We start from the raw sequence: 7,788 nt of genomic DNA, 5'->3' as shown, positions 1-7,788 counted from the left end.
ATCTCTGTGAGTTCGAGACCAGCCTGGTCTACAGAGCTAGTTCCAGGACAGGCTCCAAAGCCACAGAGAAACCCTGTCTCGAAAAAAAAAAAATTAAAGTGTCTTAGTTAGGGTTTCTATTGTTGTGAAGAGCAACTCTTGGAGCCTGTATTGGAACTCACTACATAGACCAGGTTGGTTTCAAACACAGAGATCAATTTGTCCCTGCCTCCTGAGTGCTGGGATTAAAGGTGTGCACCACTACTGCCCTGCCACAGTGATTCTTATAAAGGAAAGCATTTAATTGGTGCTGGATTAAAGTTTCAGAGCTTTAGTCCATTATCATCATGACACATGACAGTGTGTAGGCAGAAGTGCTGGAGAGGGAGCTGAGAATTCTACATCTTGATCTGCAAGCAGCAGGAGTCTGTGACACTGGGTGGATGTAGCTTGAGCATATGAGACCACAAAGCCCATGCCCACAGTGACACACTTCTTCCCACAAGGCCACAGCTGCTAGCAGTGCCACCCATTTTCTTTCACAAGACCACATAAAAGTCTATTTAAAAACAAACTACTGCCTCACCAGGTGTGGTGGAGCACGTCTTTAATCCCTGCACTCAGGAAGCAGAGGCAAGTGGATCTCTATGAGTTTGAGGCCAGCCTGGTCTACATAGTGAGTTCTAGGACAGACAGAGCCACAGAGTAAGACCCTGTCTCGAAATAAATAAATAAATAAATAAATAAATAAATAAATAAATAAATCTATCTATCTCAGTTTCTTTCAGCACCAACTACTCATTCTCTGCCAAACTGCACATTTAAAAAATGTTTATTAATTTTTCAGCACATTGATGTTTTGCCTGCATGTATGTCTGTGTGAAGGAGTCAGGTTCCCTGGACTGGAATTACAGACAGTTGTGAGCTGCCATGCAGGTGCTGGGAATCAAACTTTGGTCCTCTGGAATAGCAGCCAGCTCTTAACCCCTGAGCCATCTCTCTAGTACACCCCCACCCCTGACTTTTGTTTTTTTCAAGACAGGGTTTCTCTGTGTAGCCCTAGCTGTCCTGGAACTCACTCTGTAGACCAGGCTGGCCTCACACTCACAAATATCCACCTTCCTCTGCCCCCCAAGTGCTGGGATTAAAGGCGTGTGCCACCACATGGCTACCACCACCCGGCTCAAACTTCACAATTCAAAACATCTTTCTCTTCAACTTTTTGCTGATTTTTGCCTTATCCTGACAAAATGCAGTGAACAGTAGCCGTCCTTGGCCTAAATGCACGCTCATCTTGAGCTTTCCTCTACTAAACAAATTAGTCCATTGCTTTTCAATTCAGCCTCACTCAGGTTCGGAGGACGTGGGTAGAATGCAGCCAGGCCTCCAGTCATAATGCAAAAGGACTTGAGACACTTGCCACAGGGACCCTCTGCATCACCCCACTACCTCCTTCCTGTAGACCTCTGCACCCCCTGGACAGCCATACCTTCCTGACACCTCTGTGCTCCCTGACTCTGAGTACACATGGAACCTCTCTGAGCCTGTGTCCTGCTCACACAATGGGTGCTGGACCCACCTTTCTCATGAGTCCCCAATGCCCCAGAGCCACTTTTGGGAAAACATCGCAGTGGCCAGCACAGAGGCAAAGGAAGCCGGTCCCCCACGGAACGCTGAGCTCTGCTCTGCATCCGCAATTGGTTCATCTGGGAAACAGCCAACGCACAAGCCAAGTCTAGTCTCAGAGGCGAGCTACCGTGAGGGAAATTGCCCTAAATGTGAATCCGCAGCCGAGCTGGGGAAAGTGATTTCGCCGCACTTGGGCAGATTGCGCGAGCCCTTGCCCTGCACAATGTTTCAGCCTGTCTGCCTCCAATCACTCCTAAATAATATGTTATATTTGGTGTGACCACTCGCTGCGGCCCTGCTCCACCCAACGCTGGTAGCCAAAGCCCAACATTGCAAATCCCATCTCTGCTGTTCATTCGCAGAGAATGAAGTAGTCCTTGGTCTCCCCCAGTCAGCCACACAACACTGAGGAACTGAAGTCTCCTGGACGGCTGTGGTCACTGACGGGCTAGTCCCTGACCAAGCGAGCCGCAATGAGGGCTGCAGTTGCGAACTGTGTCCCTGGAAAGGGGGCTTGGGCTGGCTGGACCCCAGAGCTTTGTGAAGCAGTCCTGGGATCAAATCTTAACTGCTCCATTCCCAGGCTGTGTGACTTCAGGTACACTGCTCAGCTTCTCTGAGCTTTACTTCTTTATCTATAGAGGACGTGATAAGATTTTTACCAATCAGAGCTACTCCAAAGCTACTTCCCCCAACAAGAAGCCAGTGACAGCCAGGTCTGGTAGCCTACGTTTGCAATCTCAGCACACAAGAAGCTGAGGCAAGAGAAGAACTGAGAGTTCCAGACCAGCCTGTCCTACAGGAGACCCTGTCTCAAAACAAGAAAGAGGAGCTAGAGAGATGGCTTCATGGGTAAGAGCACTGGCTGCTCTTGCAGAGGACCTGGTTCAGTTCCCAGCACCCACGTGACTCACAGCCATCTGTAAGTCGGGTTCCAGGGACTCTGATGCCCTCTTCTGGCCTCAGTGGGCACTGCACACATGTGATGTGCATACACGCATGCAGGCAAACACGTATATTTTTTTAAAGAGGAAGGAAGGAGAAAAGGGAAGAAGAGAGAAAAGAAGGAAGGAAGGGAAAAGGAGGCCCGTGGGGGCAGTTGGAGGAAGTTGTAGCTTGTCCCCTCCATAACAATGACTTCCAAAGTCAGCTTCTGTAAACTCACACACTCATGTGCATACAGCATAGTTCACAGCAACCAAATGTGGAAGCAGCTAGCATAGATAAATCCCTGGCAATCAATGCCATGTTGAACTGTTTTGTGTTTTTAGATAGTCTCTCACTGTATAGCCCAGGCTGTCCTAGAACCTATGATGATCCCTGTGCCTCAACTCAGCCTCCTGACTGCTGGGATTGCAGGAATATAACAACTGCTCCTAGATGACAATGGGTTACTCAGCCCTGGGGGAAGGACGGGGATGGGGAGATGGCTCTGTGATTGAGAACACTGGCTTCTCTGCCCAAAGATCTAGATTGGGTTGCCAGCACCCACATGGTGGCTCACAACTGCCTGCAACTCCAGTTCCTGAGGGCTGGGGTGTCTGATGCCCTCGTCTGGCCTCTGTGAGCCCTGCATGCACATGGTGCATAGGCATTCCTTCCAGAACCCTCTCACACACATAAAATACACATGATAACTGTTACAAAAGAAGGGGTGTTCTAACAACAGCTGGATCATGAACACTTGTTGGCAAGTGAAACAAGAAAGGTCAAGCATAGAGTTGGGTGTCAGGACTCACCCCTGAAATCCCAACATTGAGAGGCTCAGACAGGAGAACCACAGGTTGGCTACCCTAGGCTACATAGTAAGATTATGGGGGGCACGGAGGGTGTATGGGTGTTGGTGGAGGGGGGGTCGTGGAGTGTTTGTGGGTATGAGTAGGTGTGAGATGTGTATGTGTGAGGGGGGGAAGTGTGTATGTGTCTGTATGTCTCTGTGTGTTTACATGGTGTATGTGTAGTGTGTATATAGTGTATGTATGGTGTCTATGTGGGGTGTGTATGTGTGTGTGTATGTATATATGGTGTGTGTGTGGTGTGTATATGTGGGGGGTGTATATAGTGTACGTATGGTGTGTATGTGGGGTGTGTGTATGTCTGTGTGTGTGTATATATGGTGTGTGTGTGGTGTGGGAGGATGTATGTATGTGGTGTGTACGGTGTGGGTGTTGTATATGTGTGTATGTTTACAGACAGACATGCTGTAGGTCACCCCTCCGCAGGAGATCTCTAGAACAGTCAGGAAGGAAATAGATACCTGAGTCAGATCTTGCCACAAAGATTGATAACCTGAGTTCAATCTGGGTCCACATAAGGTAGAAGGAGAGAACCAGCTCCTGCGAGTTGTTCAATCTCTCTCTCTTAAATACACACATACACACACACACACGCATGCATGCACGCACACATGCACACACACTTACACACACACATGCATATGCACACACACGCTCATACACAGAATACATCAAGGTAAAAATGTTTAAGGGGTGCTGGATGACTGGGGCTGATGGATGTGGATGAGTGTCTAAGGGGGCTGAGAGTCAAAAAGAACGTTCTACATATCAGGTAGAGCTAATGCTTATTTCCCTAACGGCAGCATTGTCAAAGGCAGCATGGTGAAGGGTGTTCACAGCCAGCAGTGCTCAGGGCCGGAAGGTTTGATGACCTCGAGTTTAGCTGAGTAAGTCCTCATCCCTAAATTCAAACAACACCACTCGCCAAACATTGTATGATTTCATCCACAAAACAGCATTCTTCATAGGAAGATAAGTAATCTCACCCATTTATTTCTGACTCAAATTTTTTAAAGTTTTTGAATTTCATGTATGGGGCTGGAGAGCTGGCTCAGAGGTGAAGAGCACTGGCTGCTCTTCCAGGGATGTGGGTTCAATTCCCAGCATCCATATGGTGGCTCACAACCTCCTGTAACTTCAGTTTCAGGAGATCTGATGCCCTCTTCTGAATTCCATAGTCACTGTATACATGGGTGTACATACAGACAGGAACGTAGACATACACATACAAAAATAAATATTTTTTTTGATTTTTTGAGACAGGATTTCTCTGTAGCTTTGGACCCTGTCCTGGAACTAGCTCTTGTAGATCAGGCTAGCCTCAAACTCACAGAGATCCTCCTGCCTCTGCCTCCCAAGTGCTGGGATTAAAAGCGTGCTCCACCACTGCCTGGCTATAAAAATATTTTTTAAAAAGTTAGACATGAGGCCAGAAGGTGGTGGTGTACACCTTTAATCCCAGCACTCTTGGAGGCAGAGGAAAGTGGATCTCAGTGAGTTCGCGGACAACCTGGTCTACAAAGTGAGTTCCAGGACAGCCAGGGCTACACAGAGAAACCTGTCTTGAAAAAAAAACAGATTTTTACCTCTGCCTCCCAAGAGCTGGAGTTAAATATGTATGCCACCACTGCCCATTTATTAAATAAAAATTATTTTGGAAAAGAAATTCCAATGGAGTCCACAGGGAAAGGCTTGTCTAACCCTTGGTGTCTACATCTCCACCTGGCAATATGCCAAAGGTCAGGACAACTCCAGTACCTAGGGACAGGAGTCACATGGAGGCTTCTAGAATGGCATGTCCTGTACTGAGCAGAGATGGGGCTAAGGGTCATTTCAGCTGGGTAGCTCACTAAAATTCCTCTGTGACGTCTTTATGTGGCCTGGCCACCCACCAAGGACAAGGGCTGTGGAAGGCTCCCTGGAAGTCCTTACATCCTCATGTTGGACAAATGTCACATCCTCCCTGCTGTATGGGCAGAAGCAGTCACAAGCCATCCAGACTGAAGGGAACAGACCCACCTCTTCATGGGAATTTGTGGACGTGTTCTGAATGTGTCTAACTCAGAGGATGCTGTAACAACAGTTCGCTGTCTTCCTGGATCCTCTGTTTTCCCTCACATGGTACCCAGATGCTTTTCTCATGCGGCTTCCTTTATTATTTTTTGCCAATATTGGGAATTGAACCCAGGACCTTATGCATTCGGGTCAAGTGCTCTGCCATGGAGCTATGTACTCATATGTCTTTCTGAGGGAGTCTTGAGGGACTCTTAGCCACTCGCTAACCATGTAAATTCCCAAATGTCTCCCAAGCCTTCCTTTTCTCCCCAGCAAAGTGCTGGCATAAATGATCCTCTTCCCAGGGCTTCTGTGCATCCACCCACACCACCACCTCCTCAAAAAAAACACAGCTCTCACAGAAGAGAATAAGAGATAGGCAAATATAAGCAACCAGGTGATGGACGAGTTACTTTCATTTAATAAAAAAACAACCCTTAGGTGGGCGGAGTAGACAGAACAGAATGTTGGGAGAAAGAAGCTGAGTCAGTGAGTCGCCATGATTCTCCCACTCCAGACAGATGCAGGTTAAGATCTGCCCTGGTAAGCCACCTTGTTGTGCTACACAGATTATTAGAAATGGGTTAGATCAATATGTAAGAGCTAGCCAATAAGATGCTAGAGCTAATGGGCCAAGCAGTATTTAAAAGAATACAGTTTCCGTGTAATTATTTTGGGTAAAGCTTCCCGGGTGGCAGGACGCAGCCCGCCACTCCTATTACAACAACCAGGATGTCAGTGAAGACACCAGTAGTATGTGGGTTATGGCAAAGCAGGCCAGTCCCTGGTGCAGGATTCAGGCGCATTCGCAGCTTTGGGGCTGGTGGGGAGAGTGGGCTTTTAGGACATTCTAAAAGTGTTTACAACCAAAATCAAAGCCATGTTGGGTCATGCATAGGGGTGGCCAATGAATCACTACTAAGGGTCTATAGAGAGCCCCCCAAAAATGTGACGTTGGACCTGCAATATTCCAACTCTCCATAATCATGACATTCCAATCAGCCTTGCCAAATCTTTACCACAGGTGGAAACTTCAGTTTATACACATTTCCCAGTGTTGAGCATTGAACCCTGCACTTCACATACACTAGATAATACTCTACCATTGAAATATAACCCCAACCCAAATTTCTTTTTTTAAACTTTGTTTTGAGAGGGAGTCTCACTAAGTCATTTAGGCTGGTTCTGCTTGGCGGTGGTGGCACACGTCTTTAATACCATCATTCAGGAGGCAGAGGCAGGGGGATCTCTATGAGTTCAAGGCCAGCCCAGTCATCTGTAGCTTTGGAGCCTGTCCCGGAACTAGCTCTTGTAGACCAGGCTGGTCTTGAATTCATAGAGATCTGCCTGCCTCTGCCTCCAGAGTGCTGGATTAAAGGCGTGCGCCACCACCGTCCAGCTCAAAGACCAAAATTAAAAATACGAATTAATTACATTGTCATTCTAGGTCTGGTAGACACAGGTGTGGATGTAAAAATAATTTCATCAGAATCTTGGCATCTAAATTGACCTCTTCAGAATTTAAATGTTCAGTTTTTAAGGATTGGAATTTTATCTTAGGTGAAGCAGAACACAAGATGGGTCAAGTGTATGGGGTCAGAAGAACAGAGAAAATTAAAGCCATATATGGCTAATATAGCAATGAATCTATAAGGATGTGATTTGTTACAGCAATGGAATACTCAGATTAACATTCCCCCGATCTTAGAAACAAACCACAAATTAACATTTTTTTCTGGGAAAAATATTGCAAGATATTATGAAGAACAGGGAATATTCATGTTGTACAAGAACAGGGCACAACAGTTGCTGATATTTCAAAGGCACCAACAGCCCTATTTTTAAAATAGTTGACAACGCTGGCTGGTGGTGGTGCACGCCTTTAATCCCAGCACTTGGGCGGCAGAAACAGGCAGATCTCTGTGAGTTTGAGCCTGGTCTATAACAGCTAGTGCCAGGACAGGCTCCAAAGCTACACAGAGAAACCCTGTCTTAAAAAAAAACAAAAAAGAAAAGAAAAAATAGTTGACAGAAAAACCTGTATGGGTTGAGCAATGGTCTTTAACAATAGAGAAACTGCAGGCTCTAGAACAGCTGGTACAGGAGCAACTAGATGCTCAGCACATTGAAGAATCAACCAGCCCTTGGAATTTCCCTATATTTGATGTTAAAAAGAAATCTGGGAAATGGAGAATGGAAACAGATCTAAGAGCTGTTATAAGGTGGTTCATCCAATGGGCTCTCTAGAGTCTGGAATTTCTTTGCCTTCTCTATTGTCTAAAAAGATGACCTTTTACAGTTATTGATTTAAAAGACTGTTTCTTTCTTT

The sequence above is a fragment of the Microtus ochrogaster genome, chromosome 4, assembly GCF_000317375.1.
Source record: "Microtus ochrogaster isolate Prairie Vole_2 chromosome 4, MicOch1.0, whole genome shotgun sequence".
NCBI lineage: Eukaryota > Metazoa > Chordata > Mammalia > Rodentia > Cricetidae > Microtus > Microtus ochrogaster.
This window is presented reverse-complemented; position numbering follows the sequence as displayed.